Genomic DNA, 21,657 nt, shown 5'->3' with positions numbered 1-21,657 from the left:
GACAGCCTTGGCAACTTAAGACCCTCAGCCATTTTGCAAAACCCTGTTTCAAAATGAAAAAAGAAAGCTGGGTGTGGGGGTACACGCTTGTAATTCCAGCATTTGGAATTACAAATCCAGCTGAGACAGGAGGATCACTGTTCGCAGATGGCCTCAGCTACTTAGTGAGGCCCTTTGCAACTCAGTGAGACCTTGTTTCAAAATAAAGAATAAAAAATAGGGCTGGAGGTATAGCTCAGATGGAGACTACCCTTGGGTTCCACCCCCAGTACTGCAATAAATAAATAAACAAATAAATAAGGCTTGAATTAAATCTCTAGTGTGTTTATGTGCACACACATGTGCGCGCACACACACACACACACACACACACACACACACACACAAATACCAGTACATTTTTCAAGATGAGCAAACATTTGCTACCTTAAAATGTTATAAGCTATGATTTACTATTTTAAGAGTTCTGGGGAAATGATAGTGAAGACTAAACTAATCTTTAGCTAAACTGGACTCTCCCCACTCGGCCTTACTTTGAATAAGTTAAGAATGTTTTAACACTTTAAGGGGATTTATCAGGAATTAAAAGCTGTCAGAAGAAGAAATTTTAAGATTTATGACACACAAAGTACATTTTGGAAGTGAGTTTCATAAGTGATCAGAGTCTTCTAAGAGACAACTCTTCAAACTGACCATTTTTGCCAAGTATTGGCCTGTTTTCATTTTTTGATTTTGGGGGACTTTTAAATAGCATATTTCAAAGACAAACAATTTGATTTTGTATTTTGAGAAACCCTCAATCTAGTGAGTTCATCCAGGAGTGGCCTGGTCCCGGAGGAAAGATTCATGACAAAGATACACTGGATGTCTTTTAAAATTCCAAGTGGTGTGTGCTGAACGAGAAACTAGCACTCTCAGAAACGCAGACTCGCTATAACTACAATACACTCTGCTCGAGGTAAATCCGACAACAGAAAAGAAGACACCGAAACCAAACCAAACAATAACAAATAAGCACAATTTAGATCTTTGATTTTAAAGGTGTATTTTCCAACACATCTTTAATTTCCAACTCGAAGCCAGAAAATGGAACAGGACAGCTGGCGCTCTCCCCACCCTTTCTTGACATTTGGTTGTTTAATTATTCTAGTCACTTAACTGTCTAAATATATTTGCATAAGTCCGCGACAATATCAGATGGAAGCCTTCATGAATTTGTCAATATTGTCTTTGGCTAGCTGAGCGGAAAGGAAATATGCTATGCTAAAAGCACAAAAATCTGAGCAGGGAAATAAACAAATTCCCCTTGCCTCTGCAATAAGCCGTATTTGTTGGTAAAGCTGAGAAGAAGGATGGGCGTTTAACTGGATTACACAGCTTACGAAACATTCAGCCCTTTCCTGATGTTTGGCTGCGCGGCACCAATTAATCATGTTTGAAAGCTGGAAGAACAAAGGCTATTTAGATGACAAATGAAGCCGTAAATAAAACTGAGATAGGAATAAAGATTCCAAAGAGAAAAGCTTTTTTTTTTCCTTTTTTTTTTAAATGTATTTTGAGACTACACAAATGACTCGCAACTCATCGTAAAATCTACATTCCACTATTACATCTGACTTGGCACATAACTCATACTATTCCTGAGACAATTTATTTATTTATTTAATACTTTTATTGGTGCATTATAATATATATATATATATTTTTTTGCAGTACTAAGGATGGAACCCAGGGGCATTCTACCTCTGAGCTACACCCTCAGCCCTGTTTTTTATTCTTTATTTTGAAACAGGGTCTTGCTAAGTTGCGGACGGCCTCCCTAAGTAGCTGAGGCTGGCTGTGAATTTTTAAAATTCTTATTTGGAAACAGGGTCTCACTAGGTTGCTGAGAGCCTTGCTAAGTTGCTGAGTCTGGCTTTGAACTTGTGATCCTCCTGTCTCGGCCTCCCAAGTACTGAGATTACACGTTTGGACCACCATGCCTGGTGGCACATTATAATTTCACAGCATAATGTAGTTTAATAGTGCCGAGACAATTTGAAATAATGTAAACTATCATCTACTAATTATTTTTAAAAATTATTATACTATTATTATTTTCAAAATGAAAAAAAAATTGTGTGATACCGAGGATTGACCCCGTAGGCTTTCTACCTGAGTTATACCTCTGCCTGCTGTACCTTTTATTTTGGGATAAGATCTTGCTAAGTTGCTGGCCTTGAACCTGTGATCCTCCTGTCTCAGCCACCCAGTAGCATGTGCCGCTGTGCCTAGCTTGTTTCTTTCTATTATTTGTTTTGTTTTGTGGTACTGGGGATCGAATCCAGGGGCATTCTACCTCTGAGTCACACCCCCCAAGTCTATTTTATTAATTTATATATTTTTATTTTTTGAGATACTGAGCTACACCCCCAGCCTTATTTTGTATTATTATTATTATTATTATTATTATTATTATTATTATTATTATTATTTTTGGTACTGGAGATGGAACCCAGGGGCATTCTACCTCTGAGCTACACCCCCAACTCTATTTTTTATTCTTTATTTTTGAAACAGAATCTCACTGAGTTGCAAAGGACCTCACTAAGTAGCTGAGGCTGTCCGAGAACCTCGAGCCTCCTGTCTCAGGCTCCCAAATGCTGGGATTACAAGCGTGCGCCACCACGCATGGCTGGATGTTTGTTATTTTTATTAAAAAAAAATTCCAAATTGTATATAGCCACCATCACATCCAGCTTACAATTATGGATGCTTAGTGCTAAAAGGGACATCATCTCGCTCAGAGGCGAGGCGGCTGCTCTTCAGGGGCAGGACATTAAGCTTGGGTGCCCTGTTGCCCCAATTCCCTTTTCAGTGCGCTCACCACTGCCCCACCCTGCCCTCACTTTGATTTTTTTTTTTTTAAAGTTTCATTAGAAGCTTTTGTGACATGCACAATATTGGTGAGGTACAATCTGAAAAATTAAGACAGCAGAAAGCAACCATGGTCCACGCCTGCAAGTGTCCCTCAGGTACCCACACATGTCCATGCAACCTGCTTGGCTGGGTCACACTGAGCCACGTGGGCAGGGACCAGGGTTGAGCTGCAGACCCAGGGACGAGGGTGTGCGTGAGCCCCGGCTCTCCCTTCTCATGGGGGAATATTACACGTGCTCCCATAAATCAGAATTTTCATGATACAGCTAGAGCTTGGGGGTTAAACAGGCTTCTCTAGGCTAATTACCATCGATCATACTAAAATGTTGCAGGTTTATAATGGAATACTGATTGTGGCTGGCCGTTAGCTGGTAGTCATCCTTAAAAGCAAGGGAAATGAAATGCATATTTCTGCCAGGCATACCAATGAGCTTTCTGCAAGATCAGAAATGCAGTTCCACCAGGATAAGGCTATCAGAGCTCCCTGCTTCCTGCTTGTTTCCCAGGGTCAGCTCAGACCTGAGCCTTCTGGTCCAGAGGCCTCTTGGGCTGGGTCCTCCCTGTCTTTCCAATCTCTCCATCAGCAGGAGAGAAGCGCCGTGTGTTTCGTAAAAACATCAATGGGGAAAATCAGCTAAGCCCTTCCTATGTACGGAAGCAGAGATGAGGTCAAACCCTGACCCTCCATAAATGTGCTATGGGTTGCCCCTTGCTAGCAATGGAATTAAGATTCTCTGCTCAAAGGTCAGCCCGCTACCCAGAGTGTTCCAATTAAGAAATACAGGCACCATCTTTCTGAGCATGTATGTGATTTCTTGGGGCGGGGGGTGTAGTCTCGATCCAGAAGCATTCTCAGGTGGCACTGCCGTTTCTATTTCACACACTCCCAATTTCTAAATGTCTCTCCCAGAATGGGGAGGTTTTCAGCAAAGAATCTGTTCTTCAGTGTTGTAATGGGGACTGAACCTCAGGCATTCTACCTTTGAGCTACACCCCCAGCTCTCCACTTATTTTAATCCTCTTTTTTTTTTTTTTCGGTACTGGGGATGGAACCCAGGGGCATTCTACCTCTGAGCTACACCTCCAGCCCTATTTCTTATTCTTTATTTTGAACAGGGTCTCACAAAGTTGCAGAGGGCCTCACTAGCTAAAGCTGCTCGTGAACTGTGATTGTCCTGTTTCAGTCTCCAGAATGCTGGGATTACAAGCGCGCACCACCATACCCGGCTCAATCCTTTATTTTTGAAGCAGGGTGTCACTAAATTGTGGGGGGAGGGGTGTCACTAAGTAGCGGAGGCTGGCCACAAACTGGCGGTCCTCCTGTCTCAGGCCTCCCAAGCACAGGGATTATAAGCATGCGTTACCAGGCCTGGCTTTAGCAAAGAATTTGAGAAGGCTTAGCTTATAATAAGAGCTAAAAATTGAGCCAGGTGTGGTGGCACACACTTGTAATCTCAGCATCTGGGAGGCTGAGACAGGAGGATCACAGTACATGGACAACCTCAGCTACTTAGTGAGGCCCTTTGCAACGCAGTGAGACTCTGTTTCAATAAAGAATAAAGGGGCGGGGTATTCATTTGACCCCCCCCCCCATGCCATTCTGGCATGGGGCTGTAACTATCTTCTGTATTTCTATGTTTTTAATAAACTTATTTAAATCTTAAAAAAAAAGAAAAAAAGAATAAAGCTGGGCGTGGTGGTGCACACTTCTAATCCCCACACTTGGGAGGCAGAGACAGAGGATTGCGCAGGTTTGAAGCCAGCCGCGCTGGCTTAAGAGACCCTGTTTCCAAATGAAAATATAAAAATAGGTCTGGGAGTGTAGCCCGGAGGTAGAAGGGTTTCCAGGAACCCCAGTACCACCAAAAACAACAACAACAAGAACAACAACAACAACAACAACAACAACAACAACAAAACAAACAAAACCCCCTCAAAGAACACCCCCACAAAACCAAAACACAAAATAAAGAATAAAAAATACAAGTAGGGGTGTAGCTTGGAAGCTTGGAGGTAGAATGCCCCTGGGTTCAATCCCCAGTACGGCAAACAAACAAACAAAAAGGCTAAAATTTTAAAAACCAGGGCAGAATCAGGATCATGGAAAATATACTGACTAAAAGTCAAGATTCAGTCAGAAAGCAAGCATGGGGGCCAGACACCCTACAATTACTGGAGTTGGGCTGTTTATTTGTTGTAGGAGTCTGGGCAATGTGAGTAAATAGTGGAAGACATCAGTTGCTATGGAAAAGATGTTTATCTTCTCTGGAAGAAATAGCGAAGTAAAAAAATCTCAAACTCTATTATCAGGATGGGAAGAAATTTGTTCGGGGACTGGAGACTGCTGCATGCCAACTGCTTGCCTGGCATCTGGGGCACAGAACAGAGAGCAGCACTGGGTCCGTGCTGCCCCAGGTCTGACCACTGAGCTGGGAGCCGCCTCCCAGCCCACAACTCCACGCTACAGAAGTCCTGCGTCCTCCCTCACACCAGAGCCCAAAATACCCAGGACGCCCTTCTCAAAGCTGACGCAGGAGAAGGGGCGGTGCCCTGCAGTAGCACATTTGCAAGATTCTTCCTTATGGGACCGGGGTTCCCCGAAAGATGACAAGGACATGTTGCTGAAAGCAAGTGTACCCCTGGAAGGCCGGGGTTCTGTGAGGGACTAATGCTGGTCCACCTCGGAGGAGTGGGCAGCTGCAGAGCCCTGTGATCAACAGTCGGTTCAGGGTGGTGCTCTGTGACGACGGCGGGCAGAGACGTCTACGTCACCACGCTGATGGAGTGTGTGCTGTCCCCGACAGATCAGTCACTTGGCTGGGAGGGTGGACAATAGTTTTGGTGAAATCGAGAAACCACAACAAGTCTCTTGACTACAGTGATCATTAATCCATCCACACAGGGAGAACAGCCAGGGCTCTCTCAGAAAACGTCTGGACCTGCCTCAGGCTCATTCACCTCGGGTGACCGAGGCGCCAAGCTGCATGCCATGAAGCATGGCATGTGATTCTGGCTCCCGAGAGTTGGGAGGCAAGAGGTCCGAGCCAACCAGAGAGCCACAGGGAAATCGCAACACGACGCAGTCCACATCTCCCCTCTTGAGCAACAGAGCTTTCTGATAACCGACAGGAAAATTTAGTTACATAACTCATCCCAAGTCACTAAAATGTTGAAGGCCACACAAAATTAAGGGATATTGTTAATGTCTCTGTCAGAAGGAGGAAGTTTTCAGTCAAGAACTTGAACCAGCTGAAATGATAATAAAATTGAAGGTTTTGAGCTCCGTCCGCCCACGTGATGGTATTAGCGTAGATCATCTGAAGCTGCCTTTTCTAAAGCGCTGAACAGCGGAATCAAGGGTCGCTTCCAGTAACTCACAGAATAGGATAAGACCGTATAATTAGCACAAAGACAGTATATTTCTGGGGAGTCACTGCAGGAGCTGAATCCTGGCTTTGTCACTCTCTAGCTCTATGAAGGAAGACTGCAGATTCTAGGCCAATAGGACCCTTTCAAAATAAAAAATAAAATAAGGCTGGGGTCACAGCTTAGAGGTCGAGCCCCCTGGTACCATATGGAGGACACGTTATCTCTGGCTGGCATCATCATCATCTTTTTTTTGTGGTGTTGGGGATCAAACCCAGAGCTTCATGTAGGGGAGAAAAAAAAGCACTTTGTCACTGAGATATAATATCCCAGCCCTTCTATGCATTTGTACATGTTCACATTATAGACCCAGAAAACTCATTGTTCCAAGCACACCAGTGGTTTCTCAAAGTCATTAAACAGTTTAGACATATAATCAACACACACACACACACACACACACACACACACACACACTCCTCTTGATCTGAAACAATCTAGATATTACTGTTTTTTACTCTCCTTGCAATAAGTCCTTTTTTGATTACACAATACATTTAGGGGAAAAAACCCAGTTATTTTGGGGGCAGAGAAATGCCAGCTTAATCAAGAAGATACAGAAAATAAATAAAGATTACAATGGGAGGCCTGTACACTCTTTCTGAACGGTCACAGATGGTTTTTGTTTTTGGACTAAGCGCACAGGGAGTGGACGGAGCCTCCACAGGGACAGCACGCGGGAGGTGGCCCGGGATGCCCGCGCTGCAGCCGAGGCGCGCACTTCAGATGAACCTGACACGCCATCGCGCTTCTCAGCTTGAACTGTGATCACAAGAAGCGCCAGAGAAGGACTCGTGGGCATGTGTGTGCTTTTCTTTTCTTTCTTTTTTTTTTTTTTTAGGGTTACAGATTCTCCATTTTGGTTTCCACGCACCATTAACTGTTTACTATCTAAATAAAGGGAGAATTCCATTTGAAGCTCTAATTTGTAAACTTAATTTATAATACTGTTTCCCCCTCCAGAGATGTGGCTGTGATCTTCTTGTTGTTGTTCTGAAATACTTCTCATTCCAAAGAAAAATTATAAGGCCCCAATGTATGCCTCAATTGAAAGCTACACTGCTTCCGAGGGGCCAAGTGACCCCTGGGATGACTCTGCTGACTGGCATGGTGTCTCTTCTCTCCCTGAGAACACTTTCCACCTTCACATGGGAGGACATTCCACGCTTCATGACAAACTGCGCAAAATTAAAACAACAACCTCCAGCTGTCAAAACAGCTTTAAGAAAAAAGTCAGTTACAATGATCATTAATAATACAGAACAGCTACCTATGTAATGATTTTTAGCCACTTGAAAGGCATTCTTAACCAAATAGTTTTTAAGTGGTGTAAAGAATTACAAGGGAGTGACTGGCCAGATTCACTGGTATTAACTTGGGAAGGAGCACCCTGGCTGATATCAGGGAGCTGGGATGCCTGACCTCCTCGGCTTGGACAACTCATCTTTTGGGGGTGAGTCCCTGTAGGAGGCAACAAAAATCAGGCTTTAACTACAACCTGCCTTGGTTTACCACTGGAGCACCACTGGAGGGACTTACGCTTCTCCTGGATGCAAGGGTAGGGAAGAGAGCCTTTCACCGCTTACTGTGGTTTTATTTATTTATTTATTTATTTATTTATTTATTTATTTATTTATTTATTTATTTAGTGATACTAGGGGTGGAACCCAGAGGCTTTCCACCCCTGGGCTATATTCCCAGACCTAGTTTATATTTTATTTGGAAACAGGGTCTCACTAAGTTGCTGAGAGCCTCACTAAGCAGCTGAGGCTGGCTTCGAACCTGTGCGATCCTCCTGTCCCAGCCTCCCAAGCGCGGGAATTACAAGCGTGCACCACCATGCCCGGCTTACTGTAGTTTTTTTTTTTTTTAATTAATTAAAAAAATTTTTTTTTTTTTTTTTTTTTTTTTTTTTGGTGGTACTGGGGTTCCTGGAAGCCCTTCTACATCCGGGCTACACTCCCAGACCTATTTTTTTATATTTTTATTTGGAAACAGGGTCTCCTAAGCCAGCGCGGCTGGCTCTGAACCAGCGTGATCCTCCTGTCTCCGCCTCCCAAGCGCGGGGATGACAAGCGTGCGCCACCACACCTGGCGGTGGTTTTAGAGCTTTGATAATATGTTCACTCTTTGCCACATGGAAGCAGCATCAACCCCTTCATAAGACAATGCACACAGATGATGGAAACCCATGTCACGGGTCCCAGTGGCCTTAGAGAAACAGGGACCCGGCAGCAAATAAGTTGAAAGTGGACGCCTGCACCGGATCAGAAACGTTTGGACAATTCACACACATGAGGCCTCATACTTCCTCTCTGATTTGCTGGCAGTTCTACTTATTTCTCTAATATAGTTGGAAATAACTGTAAAGGCTTTGGACCTATAACAAAGAATGGCCCTAAATGACTAGATATCGACATAGCATTTCAGCACCCCTCGCCCCAGTCCTCCCACAGCGTGGGAACGGCTCACCGCCCCATGACAACGTCTCTAGGGGTAGCCTTGCACACCTGCAGACCACCATTCACACAGACTGCTGCGCACGTGCCCGTGGAGCCGTGCGATGGCCACGTCCTATCATTCTTTGGGGAACGGCTCCTGGTGGCTTACCCCATTGCGTGTAGGGTCAAGCTCAACTCCAAGATGCAGCATCGAAGGCACCTGGTGGTCATGTTGAGCCCTGAAACACCCCTGCTCTTTCCCACAGTGTTGTTGTTGTTATTATTATTATTACTATTGTTGTTATTTACACCCAGCATTTTTTTTTTTTTTTGTAGTACTGGGGATGGAACCCAGGGGCATTCTGCCTCTGAGCTACACCCCCAGCCCTATTTTTTATTTTTTATTTTGAAACAGGGTATTACTGAGCTGCAAAGGGCCTCACTAAGTAGCGGAGGCTGGCCACAAACTGCGATCCTCCTGTCTCAGCCTCCCAAATGCTGGGATGACAAGCGTGCACCACGCTCAGCTCACCCAGCCCTCTATTATTTATTTAATTCTAAAACAGGGAGGGTCTCACTACATTGCTGACAGTCTTGCTGACTTGTGGAGGCTGGTCTTGAAACTATGATCCTTCTGTCTTAGCCTCCCAATTACAAGGATTACAGGCATGTGCCACTGTGCCCGGCTGATGCTGCTTGTTTTTAAGATACCTGCACTTCTGGGGAGGTCTTCAGCCAAGGCAGTGACCACCCCTTCTGCTGTGTCCCTTTGCACCCTGGCACCTGGCAGCACTCAAGCTGCATGGGCAGTTGCCTGCTGCCCCCAGACTAAGCCTGCTGGGCAGGAGCTGGGTCCCTTAGGCTCAGTAACCTCAATGTCCAGCAGAGGAGCAAGAATGTTTTGACTTTGAAGGAAATTTAGCCTGCACATCACCCAATTTCAGCCCTGCCCCCCACCCCCTTTTTGTGGTACTGGGGATAGAACTCAGGAGCTTTTCTACCTCTGGGCTATACTCCCAGACCTATTTCATATTTTATTTGGAAACAGGGTCTCACTAAGTTGTTGAGAGCCTCACTAAGTAGCTGAGGCTGGCTTTGAACTTGCGGGATCCTCCTGTCTCAGTCTCCCAAGTACTGGGATTACAAGCGTGCGCTACCATGCCTGGCTCCTGGTCTTTCTTCTAAACTCCAGGAACAAATCTCTAACTCTCTCATGGACCACTGACATGGACGTCAAACAGGCACCCAAGCAATATTAGTGTCTGTCCCTCCCTTATGTGGCAGCAAGGCCGGATGGCTGCTCCCTCTTCAGGTTCCCAGGAGCCACTGGGCTCCTCCTCGCACCTGCCCCTTGTCGGCCCCGCAGCCGGCACCCCCCTGAGTCACCTGGCCACGCACACCTTCCTCCCCTTTTCCTGTTATCGCTGGACTGGGGCTCCAGGAGGCGGCTGCCAAGGTGGAACTTTCCACAGAACCCCAAACGCTCTTGTGCAGCACCCCACGCCCTCCCTCCTCTTCATCCAACCTTCCTAGCTCGCTTCACGCCTGTGGTCTCCGCCATCTTTAAACACCTAACGCATTTACCAGCGGCTCCATCTTTTGGTGTCAAGAACGGCACTAACCGCATTTGCTTTAACGTTCCTGGTGCTTGCTCCTTATTGACAGACCACCCCACTGCCTCGGGAGGGCGGCACCGGGGCTTCCTTACGCTTCTCTGTGCCCAGCACACACGGTACGGGGGCTCGCCGACTGACCTGCCTGGCAAGAGGCTGAAGACTCCAGGTTATTTCTGGATGAAAATGTGGCAACCCTTAATAGGGACAGAGCACTAGAACTTTGTCTCTTACGCTGACTGTGCTTACAGGGCTGATGTGAGAAATGGGCTCACCTGCGTGAAGTGTTTGGGAGGATGCCTGGTCTCTTGGCAAGATAGAGCAGGTGAGGACTGAGGACCACGAAGCCTGAGAGGAAGACCGCAGCACCAGGCACAAGACTGGGAGGGCTTTCTGCCCTAAGGGCGGTACTGGCAATTCCATCTGGTGGGTGTGGTATACTAAGAAATACGACCAGTTCCCGGCATCTGTAGGGGATGGGTTTCAGGACCCCTATCCCTAAACCCTACTCATGGACGTCAAGGTCCATGGATGTCCAAGCCCATCGGTACAGTATTTGCATACAATCTATACAATCCACCCATAGACTTCAGTCATCACTAGATTGCTTATAATCCCTAATACAATGTAAATGTAACTTAGCAAGATCCTGTTTCAAAATAAAGAATAAAAAATAGGGTTGAGGAATGTGTAGCTTGGAGGTAGAATGCCTCTGGGTTCCATCCCCAGTACTGTTAAAAAAAAAAAAGTAATTTACCATGAATATTTTCATCTAATCTGACATACATGGATGAATAATTTAACAGACACATATATAACTAGGCTTGTAAACTGTCAAGAGTTCTGGGTACTATCAGTCATATTATCTACACAAATTACAATTCCAATTTTAAAGGATGACAGTTTTCATAACAGTTTAGTTTTGTAAGGTGCAGGGGTATACACCTATAATTCCAGTACCTGGGAGGCTGAGACAGGAGGATCACAGGTTCAAGGCCAGCACAGGTTGATGAGACCTTCAGCAACCTCCAGAGATCCTGTTTCAAGATAAAAAGGGCTGGGGGTGTGTAGCTCAAAGGTAGCAAAAGTCCTTGGGGTCAATCCCTAGTCAAAAAAAAAAAAAAAAAAAAAGAGGTTTAACTCTCTTCACCTTTTTACCCTTCCCACTAAACTCTCAAGCTGACTCCAGGGTGGCCTGGCATAACTGGTTTGTATTAATTCATTTCCTTTGTATACACTGCGTAGCTGCTTCTGATTACACGCTTCTTAGCAAAGACTCGGGTATCAGAGTATAATGAGTACAACAGAGAGACACAGAAAGTAGAAAATCTCTAAGGGGGCAGGTGGCTTTATGGGCGCCTTTCAGAAGCTCTGAACTGAGATGTATCTTTGCTATCATTTTTATGCTAAGAACCCAAACCAAAAACAGGGGAAAGAAAAAAAAAAAAAGCAGGCTATGGATGGAAGTGGAAGAGAAATGAGTCGGAATTCCATCAACCCCCAGAAAAAACAACAGACCAATTTGTGGGTGGCAGGGCCAGGCACCAAAGAATCACAAACACCGTTCCTTTTGTAAGAAAGACACAGGAAGTAAGAAAGATACAACCCACACAGGGACGATGGCGACGGATTAAAAATTCAGCTTAATAGCAGGAATATCTAGCAACTTTAATACTCAGTATATTTTCCTGGCTGAGGCGGATTTCATTGAGTCTTTTTTTTTTTTTTGGGTCTGGAACCTCCAAGCCACACCCTCTGCTTTATCTTTTATTTTGAAACAGAGTCTCACTAAGTCACAGAGGCTGTCTGCAAACTGGTCCTCAGGTCTCAGCCTTCCGGATTCTGGGACTACAAGCATGCGCCACCGTGCCCGGCTGAAAGTCATTTTCTATTTGTGCTAAAAGTACATTTGCACCAACCTAGGAGAAACAAGACCCTTTAAACAGATGGACAAGACCGAGGGAACCTCGCGTGTCGCAGAGGAAAACATCATTTTCATGAGTCACAACGCTCTTCACTCCTGTCAATGTGATAAACAGTTACTGGAAATCGAGCACGGAGCGGGTCACCTTCCTCTGCCCTGCAAATGCAGTCTGCAAAGCCAGGAAGCCTCCTCTCCTTCTGGCCAGCCACTAGCGCCACTTTCCCTGGAGGAAGGTGTGGCCGCTAATGGTCAGAGGAGGCCTGGGCTGCATTTTAGAGAAAGCGGAAAGTTCCGATGTGGCGATAAGCAAGAAAGGGGGGTGGGCACAGCGGACGGGGAAGAGGAAACAGACAGGAGCGCAGTTATGGGGTGAGAGGACACAGGGACAGCGAGGCCTGCGTTATTTCCAACTCATCACAGGCACGCGGGTGCCAGGCTGAATCAGGGTCAAGGAGTACCGGAGACAGGAAGGTTATTTGCAGACACGTGTGTACAATAAGCTAAAATGTTCTCTGCTTATTTATGGGGGCGGGCATGGGAATTCAGAAGTGGGAATCTAGGGAGAAAGAGAAGTGGGCGGTTCTGACGGCACCACAACGCCGCCGAGCTTCTGCTGGACGGTCTGTGCTAATGGAGTTCCGCGTGGTCTCGCATCGTGGCCAGCCCCTTGCTTACTGCATATCCGTCCCACTTAAAGCACAGCTTGGAGAGTCAATGTTTCGTTTTCTCACTGTAACTGCCTGTAAATCTCTGGGAAAGGCGGCGAGGAGTCATGCATTCAATTTAAAACTACAGGGTCTGAGTGAATTCACCTTCATGGCCAACCGTGCGGAGCGGAGCGAGTGTATCCCCAGGGATGCTGAGATGGAGGGGGGACGCACCCTGCAGAGTTGAAAGAACTTCCTCGCTGACCCGAGTCAGACCCGCAGCATTCAGCGCATACTTTTACAGTTGAGGGAGCAGAGCTGGCCTGGACAAAACAGCAAGGAGCCCGCGGGGCCCCCCTTTCCGTATTCACCATCCTCTGCACCCAGCCCAGCAACTCCCCGCCCGCCTCAGCTGGTGACATCACCGATTCCCCACGGCGCCGCCGGCAGCTTCCTGCTTCCCAGAGTCCAGCCAGGTGATGACGTCTGGGGTGCACCTGGGTAGACATGTGGTCAGCTCAGGTCTCCCGGAGTAAAGACAAAGGTCACGCCAGCTGAATAAATGGCTTGTTTTTGTTTTGTTTTTTTTGCTGCTGATCTTTAGTTTCTTGTCCCTGGACAGCTTTTGACAGTGTGATGGGTGGAGTAAAGACCAACTCCAACAGGAGAAAAAAAGTGTGTGTGTGTGTGTGTGTGTGTGTGTGTGTGTGTGTGTGTGTGTTTATGTATACAGTGCCTTCTTTTTTTTTGTTGGTACTGAGGATTGAACCCAGGTGCATTCTTCCTCCAAGTTACACCCCAGTCATTCATTTATTTATTTATTTATTTATTTATTTATTTATTTATTTATTTATTTATTTTGCAGTACCAGGGATGGAACCCAAGGGCATTCTACCTCTGAGCTTCACCCCCAGCCCTATCTTTTTATTCCTTATTTTTGAAACAGGGTCTCACTGAGTTGCAAAGGGCCTCACCAAGTAGCTGAGGCTGCCCATGAACCGTGAGCCTCCTGTCTCAGCCTCCCAAATGCTGAGGTTACAAGCCTACACCACCATGTCCGGCTATTTTTAAATTTTGAAACAGGGTCTTGCTAAGTTCCGGAGAGATTTTGAAACAGGGTCTCGCTAAGTTCCGGAGAGTCTGGCTAAATTGCCAAGGCTAGTCTCAAGCTTGCGATCCTCCTGTCGCAGCCTGCCAAGTACTGACGTTACAGGCCTGTGCCACCAGGCCCAGCTATGCAGAGCCTTCTTACCACCCTCTGCCCTAGAAAGGGACTGGCGGTAAAGTGGAGGATCCGTGAAGGACAGAAGGAAAAGAACTGCACAGACAGCCACGACAGGGGGCAGGCCCCGGAGCGGAGCTCTGACCACTGGGCCTCACCACCGCCAGCCATTTCTCCTTGTCTGTCTGGGAGGCAGAAGCACAGCCTGTTTTTCTCCAGTTCTATACCTTGACCTCCACAAATGACCTATATGTCACCGGCTACCATATGAATACCACAAGACAGCTCCATCCCTGGCGGGTGCATAGTGAGCCTGTTTCCTCCCGAGACTCCAACCCAGATTGCTATCATATCACCATAGCATAACTGTTTGCTTATTTATTTATTGCAGTACTGGGGATTGAACCCAGGGGCATTCTACCTCCGAGTATACCCCCAGACCTATTTTTATTCCTTATTTTTGAAGCAGGGTCTCACTGAGTTGCAAAGGGCCTCACTAAGTAGCTGATGTTGGCCGTGAACCTGTGACCCTCCTCTCTCAGCCTCTAAAATGATGGGATTATAAGTGTGCGCCACCACACCTGGCTTATGGCATAACTTTATGTCCCATTTAGCTAATAAAACAAGAGTTTATTTCCCAAGTTCTTTAATATAGTTAAAGAAAAAGTCATACCCCAAACTTCAAGTGGAGATGTGCTAAGAAGTCAAACTTGGTTTGACATCTCTCCATGCCAGCTGTTTCAAGAGTGCATCACTGTCAAGCCAGGTGTGGTGGTACACGCTTGTGATCCCAGTACTTGGGAGGCTGAGACAGGAGGATTGCAGGTTCTTGGCCAGCCCCAGTTACTTAGTGAGACCATTTCTAAATAAAATGTAAAATAGGCCTGGGAGTATAGCCCAGAGGTAGAATGCCCCTGGATTCCACCCCCAGTACCATAAAAAAAAAAAAAGAATGCACCATTGTTAAGAAAGCCTTGTGCTAGGTGTGGTGGCGTATGCTTGTAATCCCAGCATTGGAAGTCTGAGACCAGAGGATCGCGGTTCGCGGACAGCCTCAGCTACTTAGTGAGGCCCTTTGCAACTCAGTGAGACCCTGCTTCAAAATAAAGAATAAAAAATAAGAGTTGGGGGAAGAAAGCCTTGTGTGTGAAAGGAAAAGCTTCCCTCATCCTCTCTCCACCTCAAAACAGCAAACAGGAAGTGGCCGGGAACTCATGAGCACCGGGAACAAAAACTGCATTCCCCCTGCAGCATCTGGGGGCGAGAAGCCGTTACTCGGGGTGAGATGCCGCGCTCTGAGCCTAGTTCTCGAGGGCATCCCAGCTCTTTCCTCTGGTTGGGGCCCCGACTTTCCAGGTGTGGACACTGCAGAGCAGTGAGGGTGGGTGTGGCGTGTTCTAACTTTGGGGCATCTTTGGCTCAAGTTAAATACTTCCCCAAGAGCGTGTACTGTATTATCTCTCCATTTATTATATGTTCATGTTATAAAAGTGATATACGCCCTATGTAGTGATTTGGGTGATGCGGAAAAGCAAAGAGAAGAAACAAACTGCTCCTTACCCACCGCTGGCTGCACGTGAAGGTTTTGGGGTTTTCCTCCTAGGCTTTTTCTACACAGAATGTAATTTACTTTCCAATGACATCCTTCTCTATATTTACTTACATATTAGTATTTTTGTGTCATGAAACTGATGCCAACCTATTAAGCAGGTTTTGTAAATTATAAAAATTTAAAGACAGTATCAAAACAATGTGGCCACAAGGCAAAGACCATCTTCTAAATTTTTTTTCAGGGGGGGCATGAGATTGTTTCCTTGAGAAGTCTTATGAGCCATTAGGTTTATTGAACACTGTCAACTCTCAGCTTTTGGGAGAATTTTGGGAACATACCAAGACAGGATGATTTGTAGAAGAGAAACACGGACTAGAAAATCTTCACAATGACTTGTTCTTTCTCCCCACTACAAAGATCTGTCTTTGATAAACTTTCTTCCAAAAAGATGTACTAAGTGATAGGGTGCTGGTCAAGAATTTTGCATTATTTTGTAGTTTCCAATCCTATGCTGGAATGAATATGTTAAGTAAAACATCATCTGAAAGAAGCAATACCACACAGGAAGCTTACTAGGAATGAAAGAGGGCTATTTTAGGAAGGAAAACAGCTACCTGAAAGCAACATTGGAACGGCTAGACAGCAGAGAAGAGAAAAGGCCCCAGAGGTCCTCGAGCGGAGGCCTGGGGCACTTCTGGTTTCTATGGAAACGCCTGGGGCCTAGACCTCGAAGCTGCTACTCTAGCAAGCGTATCCCCCCACCCGCTGCACTGGTGATGGAGCCCGGGGGCATTTCACCTCTGAGCCACACCCCCTGCCCTATTTTTTATTCCTTATTTTGAAACAGGGTCTCACTAAGTTGTGGAGGGCCTCACTCAGTAGCTGAGGCTGTCTGAGAACCACGATCCTCCTGTGTAATCCCAAATGATGGGGTTACAAGCGTGCGCCACCACACCTGACTAAGCGTATTTATCATTATTACTGGACTGTGCGGACAGGTGCCGGCAAAGGCAGTAACTATTGGGTTTTACAGAATATGACGCAATAGTTCACTGGTAGGAAAAAAAAATAACACGACCTATAAGTAAGGACGGAAGATGAAAGTAAATATTTAGAAAGCGAATTCTCTGAATCTCTGGCATCTCTCCCTGTGATCTCCCAAAGTCCACCACACCGGAGATGTTTATTATTTGTGGAGGGTCTTACTCACACCGAGACTCTTCACGTTTAGAGCTACGCAGTCGCGGGGGGAGTGGAGGGGCTTTCTGTGTCCTTGCAGGGCACGCCAAGAACACTTTCTCCTTCTTACAAAGCTCAAGGCACTCTGTTTTTGTCTGGTTTTATTTACCAGTCCCTCCCAAGGCCCTGCTCATCTCTGTGACGTCCCTGCAGTATTCAACGATGATTTACTGAGTGGGTGAATGAATGAATGAATGAATGAGTGAATGAATGAATGAAGAAATGAATCTTCCTGGGGCGGGCAGACACTCTGCGAGGCACATGCTGAGCGTGATTCATTCTGCTCGAATTTTCCCACCTGCAGGAGCCAGTGCCCCCAGTCCCTTTTCCCCTCCGTCCGTCCTCTCAGCAGGAAGTGACTACACCATCTCTCACACGGTGGTGACAAATGGGAAAAGCATTTGGGCTGCCTGGGCAGGGCCTGGAATGGGTCGAGGAAAGTAAACAGTGGCCCTTATGAGAAGAAGCCGGCCTTGGCCGGCGTCAGCCCAGCCCTGTCATAGAAAGCTCTGCTGGGCTCCTGACCTCCAGGAACTTACTGAGTCAGGCTCTTTTCCTTCCTCGCTCCCCGTCCAATTGTTTTGGGAGGATCTCACCACCGCACACTGACGCTCACCGAGTCCTGCGTGTGGCCAGAAGAGGAACCCTCCGACGCTGCTACGTGACATAATGGGGCGGAGGGCGGGCACCAGGAAGCCCTGTGACTGCGGCTGTTCCTGCAGGGCCACTCCACGCAGAAGCGTTTTCTGACCACTCATAAGTCAGAAAGTGGCAGCAGGAGCAGGCAGCCGGCCTGGGTGCCAAGAAGAGCCGCAGGCGACCCAATTCTCACCCTCCAGAACAGCTCTGCTTTACCTGGCCACGGATATTAACTGGGGCGTGAGGAGATTCACACTACTTATTTGTGTAGTGGCTCCAAGGATTTTAAATTACATTGTGATTTTTAAATTTTTATTTATTTATTTTTGCAGCACTGGGGATGGAACCCAGGGCATTCTACCTCTGAGATACATCCCTAGCCCTGCTTTTTAATTTCTGATTTTCAAACAAGATCTCACTGAGTTGCAAAGGGCCTCACCAAGTAGCTGAGGTGGGCCACGGACCTGCGATCCTCCTGTCTCAGCCTCCCAAATGCTGGGATCACAAGTGTGCGTCACCATGCCCAGCTTTATTTTTTTTTTTATTTTTTTTGTGGTACTGGAGGAATTTAATTTAGGGGCATTCTACTTCTGAGCTACACCCCCAGCTCTTTTTTTTTTCTTCTGAAATAGGGTCCCTCTGGGTTGCAGAGAGGCTCACTACATTGCTGAGGCTGTCCTTCAACCTGTGATCCTCCTGTCTCAGACTCCCAAGTATTGGGATTACAGCTGTGCGCCATCATGCCTGTAATCCCAGTACTTGGTAGCTGAGACAGGATTGTAGGCCAAGGTGAGTCTCAGCAATTTAGCAAGGCCTTAGCAACCTTGGGAGACCCTGTTTCAAAATAAAAAATAAGATAGGGCTCAGAGGTAGCCCTTGAGTTCAATCCCCAGGATTACAAAAACAAGACAAAACAAAACAAAACAAAAAAACAGAACAGCTCAAGAATAAAGAAGTAAGGATCAGACTCATGGCTATTTTTTTTTTTGGCAGTACTGGGGATGGGACCCAGGGGCATTCTACCTCTGGGCAACACCCCCAGCCTTATTTTTATTTTTTATTTTGAAACAGGGGTCTCACTGAGTTGCAAAGGGCCTCACTAAATAGCTGAGGCTGACCGCAAACCTGTGATCCTCCAGTCTCAGCCTCCCTAATGCTGGGATTACACGCGTGTGCACCACGCCTGGCTTGACTCGCGGCTTTTACAGCAGAGCACTCTCTTTGCAGTTTGACTCCTCCCATCTCTACCCTTTTGAACTTCCTGAGGCAGAGAAAGTGCCTCTGGGTCGAGCCCACAGCCCTTGGCATAGTGCCTTTTGCAAACTGGCCGAATGAATGCACAGATGACTTTGGTGGGTGAACTACTGCGGGATTTTGAATCTCGAGGGCAAGGCAGGCCAGATTATGAACGAGGCTTTCTCCTCCGTGATGTCCCCCGTGTCCTGTTCAGTTTGAACATCCTCATCTCCCCTTGCCTCTCCTGCTGGTCCTGCCTCTCTGGGTCTGAACTGCCAGGCTGTTCTCCTCTAAGTGACCTTTGCTAATGGTAGTAACCCAGATTCGGCACAGCCATCACCTTGGCTATTCTAAGGAACATAAACTAGTCTTTTCAATTAGGCCCCCTTCCCTTCTTTTCATACAGGACCTTGCTGTGTTGTCCAGGCTGGCCTCTTGTTTCTGGACTCAAGAGATCCTCCTGCTTCAGCCTTTCGAGATGGGAATGTATGTGTGGGACACTGTGCCCCGCCCATTTTTGGTAATTAAATTACATACGAAAAGATTTACCCTATTTATGTCTACAGGTCTATGAGTTTGAACAAAAGCATATAGTCACAGAATCACTACCATAAACAAAATATAAGATTGCATATTTTCATCACCTTAAAATACTCATGTCCCTCTGTAGTCAATCCCCTCTCTCACGCCCAAGTCCTGACAACCACTGATTTGACTTGTGCATCTGGAAATGTCATCATAAAACGTACCCCTTTTACTGGGGACTCCTCCGACAGCGGGAATACTGTTCTTTCTCTCCCTTCCTGAAGCTTGAGGCACCTGACTTTGTGCTGTTTCCTGGATTTTCCCTGCCCTGTCTTTGCCGGTTCCATCACATGCCCTGGGAGGCTCCTGGCCTCAGTCAGCTGTGTGAATGTGCGTTTTTTTGGGGGGCATCTTCCTTCATTCTGTTCCCATTACTGCTGGGCCAGCCTTGCTTCTTCTCTCACTTAATGACACCTTCTTCTATGTTCCTAAGACTCAGAAGGCAGAGCTAGAGGTGTCGCTCCGGGGTAAAGCCCTTGCCTAGCAAGCATGACGGTTTGCCCCCCCCCTCCCTCAAGCACCTCCAACAAACCACGAGGTTACCTTCCTGCTCCTCTCTTCTGAGTACAGTATCTGCAGGGCTATTGGAGGAACATATCATTTTACATATCCTATTCATCCTTCAAATTCTCTGCTTAACCTGGACTCATTCCTGGCCTACCAATCTGCCTTTCTCCTGTGCTCTTTATGTGACTGATGGTACTGCCACCCGAGCCACCAGGTGGTAACAGTCTCCTTCCCCTGCTCCACTCTAGGTAGCTGCCTTTAAAGCATGTTTCAGATTCACCTCCACTCCCCACGTCCACCTCCGTAGCTCCAGCGCTGACCTTAATCGCGTCTGGCCCCAGCCCATCTCACTTGTCTCCCTGGGTCTGGTTCTCTTTCTTTAAATATACTCCACATTGCTGCCAGAACTATTTTCCCAAACAAATCAGACCACATTCTTCTCCTTCTTATGAACAAAACTCCACCTTCTCTTGGCTCCCAGTGTGCACAGGATCAAAGTCAAATTCCTCAAGATTGTATTTGCGATCCTTAGCACAGTAAGTCCCGGCCTGCTATCCCCATCCTATTTCTCAGGCTCCATAACACCCGGACCCTGCCAAACTCCGGTGCATTGCCAAGCCCTGGGCAGGGACACTGCGTACTTCGGTGCCTGAGTTGAAATTCACTGCTTCTCTGGCTTTGAGGTTGGCTCCTTCATGGACATGCTCCACCTGCCCCCTATCTGCTGCTTCCTGGGCAGAACTAACTTTTACTCCCTCGGGCCTGGGGGGCATCGGGCAACAGGCTCGACATGCCCCTGGGCCGGTCAAACCTGCTTCTCTTAGAAGCCCGTCTCATGTGCAGAAAAATGCTAAAAATGCTTATCCGGCCCAATACTAGATGTATGTAATATGTAAATATCAAGAGAAGAATCAGGCACTTTTGTCTATTGGTTGTTTCTAGAATAGAGCCACATGGTTTATTACAAAAAATTGTTAGAACATTTTCAATTTGGGCTCAGATGACTTTGTAACAACAATGACCAACACAACCTTTTCTTTTTCTTTTCTCTCTAAACTCAATCTAGGTGCGCTCCCATGCCAAGAAGTCAAATACGGCATAACAAGGGAAGGCTAGCCAGCCCATCACTGTGAATTTTACATGCTTTGACAAGCTTTTATTTCTTGTCTTCTTTCTCTCCTCCCCCATAAATAATCTGAAGTCACACGATGCTCATCTACAGCGACGCGGTCTCATCAAGAGATGTGAAAACGAGACCTCACGTGACCTGCTAATGTTTTCAGCCAGAGCCATCCATGTGATGTGCGGAAGGAGGAGGAGAGACACGGGTCCCCAGCTTTTGGGGTGTCGGGGTGGGCCCCGTCGGGCATGAGCAGTGTCTCCATTTCCCCCACAGGTGTGAGAAGCTGGGTAGGGGCCACTACTTTTCAAACAACAGGCGGTATTCTTTCAAGTTCTTCTCTTCCTAGTCCTGGAATCAGGTTTTCTTTTTGTTAAGACTCTAAATTTCTCTTTATTGTTAAAAATTAACGACATGCTACAATTTTGGAGCAGTGATTATGTATCAGAAACTAACAGTTATGAAATAAGAGCCCCCCCACCTCTCTTAATGAAATAGATCGCAAGTTCTATGGCTAGCAGACTGAGGGTTAGCTAGTATATAGGAAAAGAGATTTAAAAAAATTGACAAAATGTGAATTTACTGTC

The 21,657-nt window shown here is 46.5% G+C and overlaps 1 protein-coding gene across 1 annotated transcript in view; it reads right to left on the bottom strand.

Annotated features, from left to right (window-relative positions):
- Window positions 1-21,657, bottom strand: part of MTHFD1L (methylenetetrahydrofolate dehydrogenase (NADP+ dependent) 1 like) — a gene marked incomplete at both ends in the record, with an annotated part of 206,675 nt that overhangs the window by 27,901 nt on the left and 157,117 nt on the right. The window lies entirely within an intron of this gene.

Source organism: Muscardinus avellanarius (assembly GCF_963383645.1).
Source record: "Muscardinus avellanarius genome assembly, chromosome: 8".
NCBI classification, from domain to species: Eukaryota; Metazoa; Chordata; class Mammalia; order Rodentia; family Gliridae; genus Muscardinus; species Muscardinus avellanarius.
Note: the sequence above shows the minus strand (reverse complement) of the source record. Positions and strands in the feature narration are given on the sequence as shown.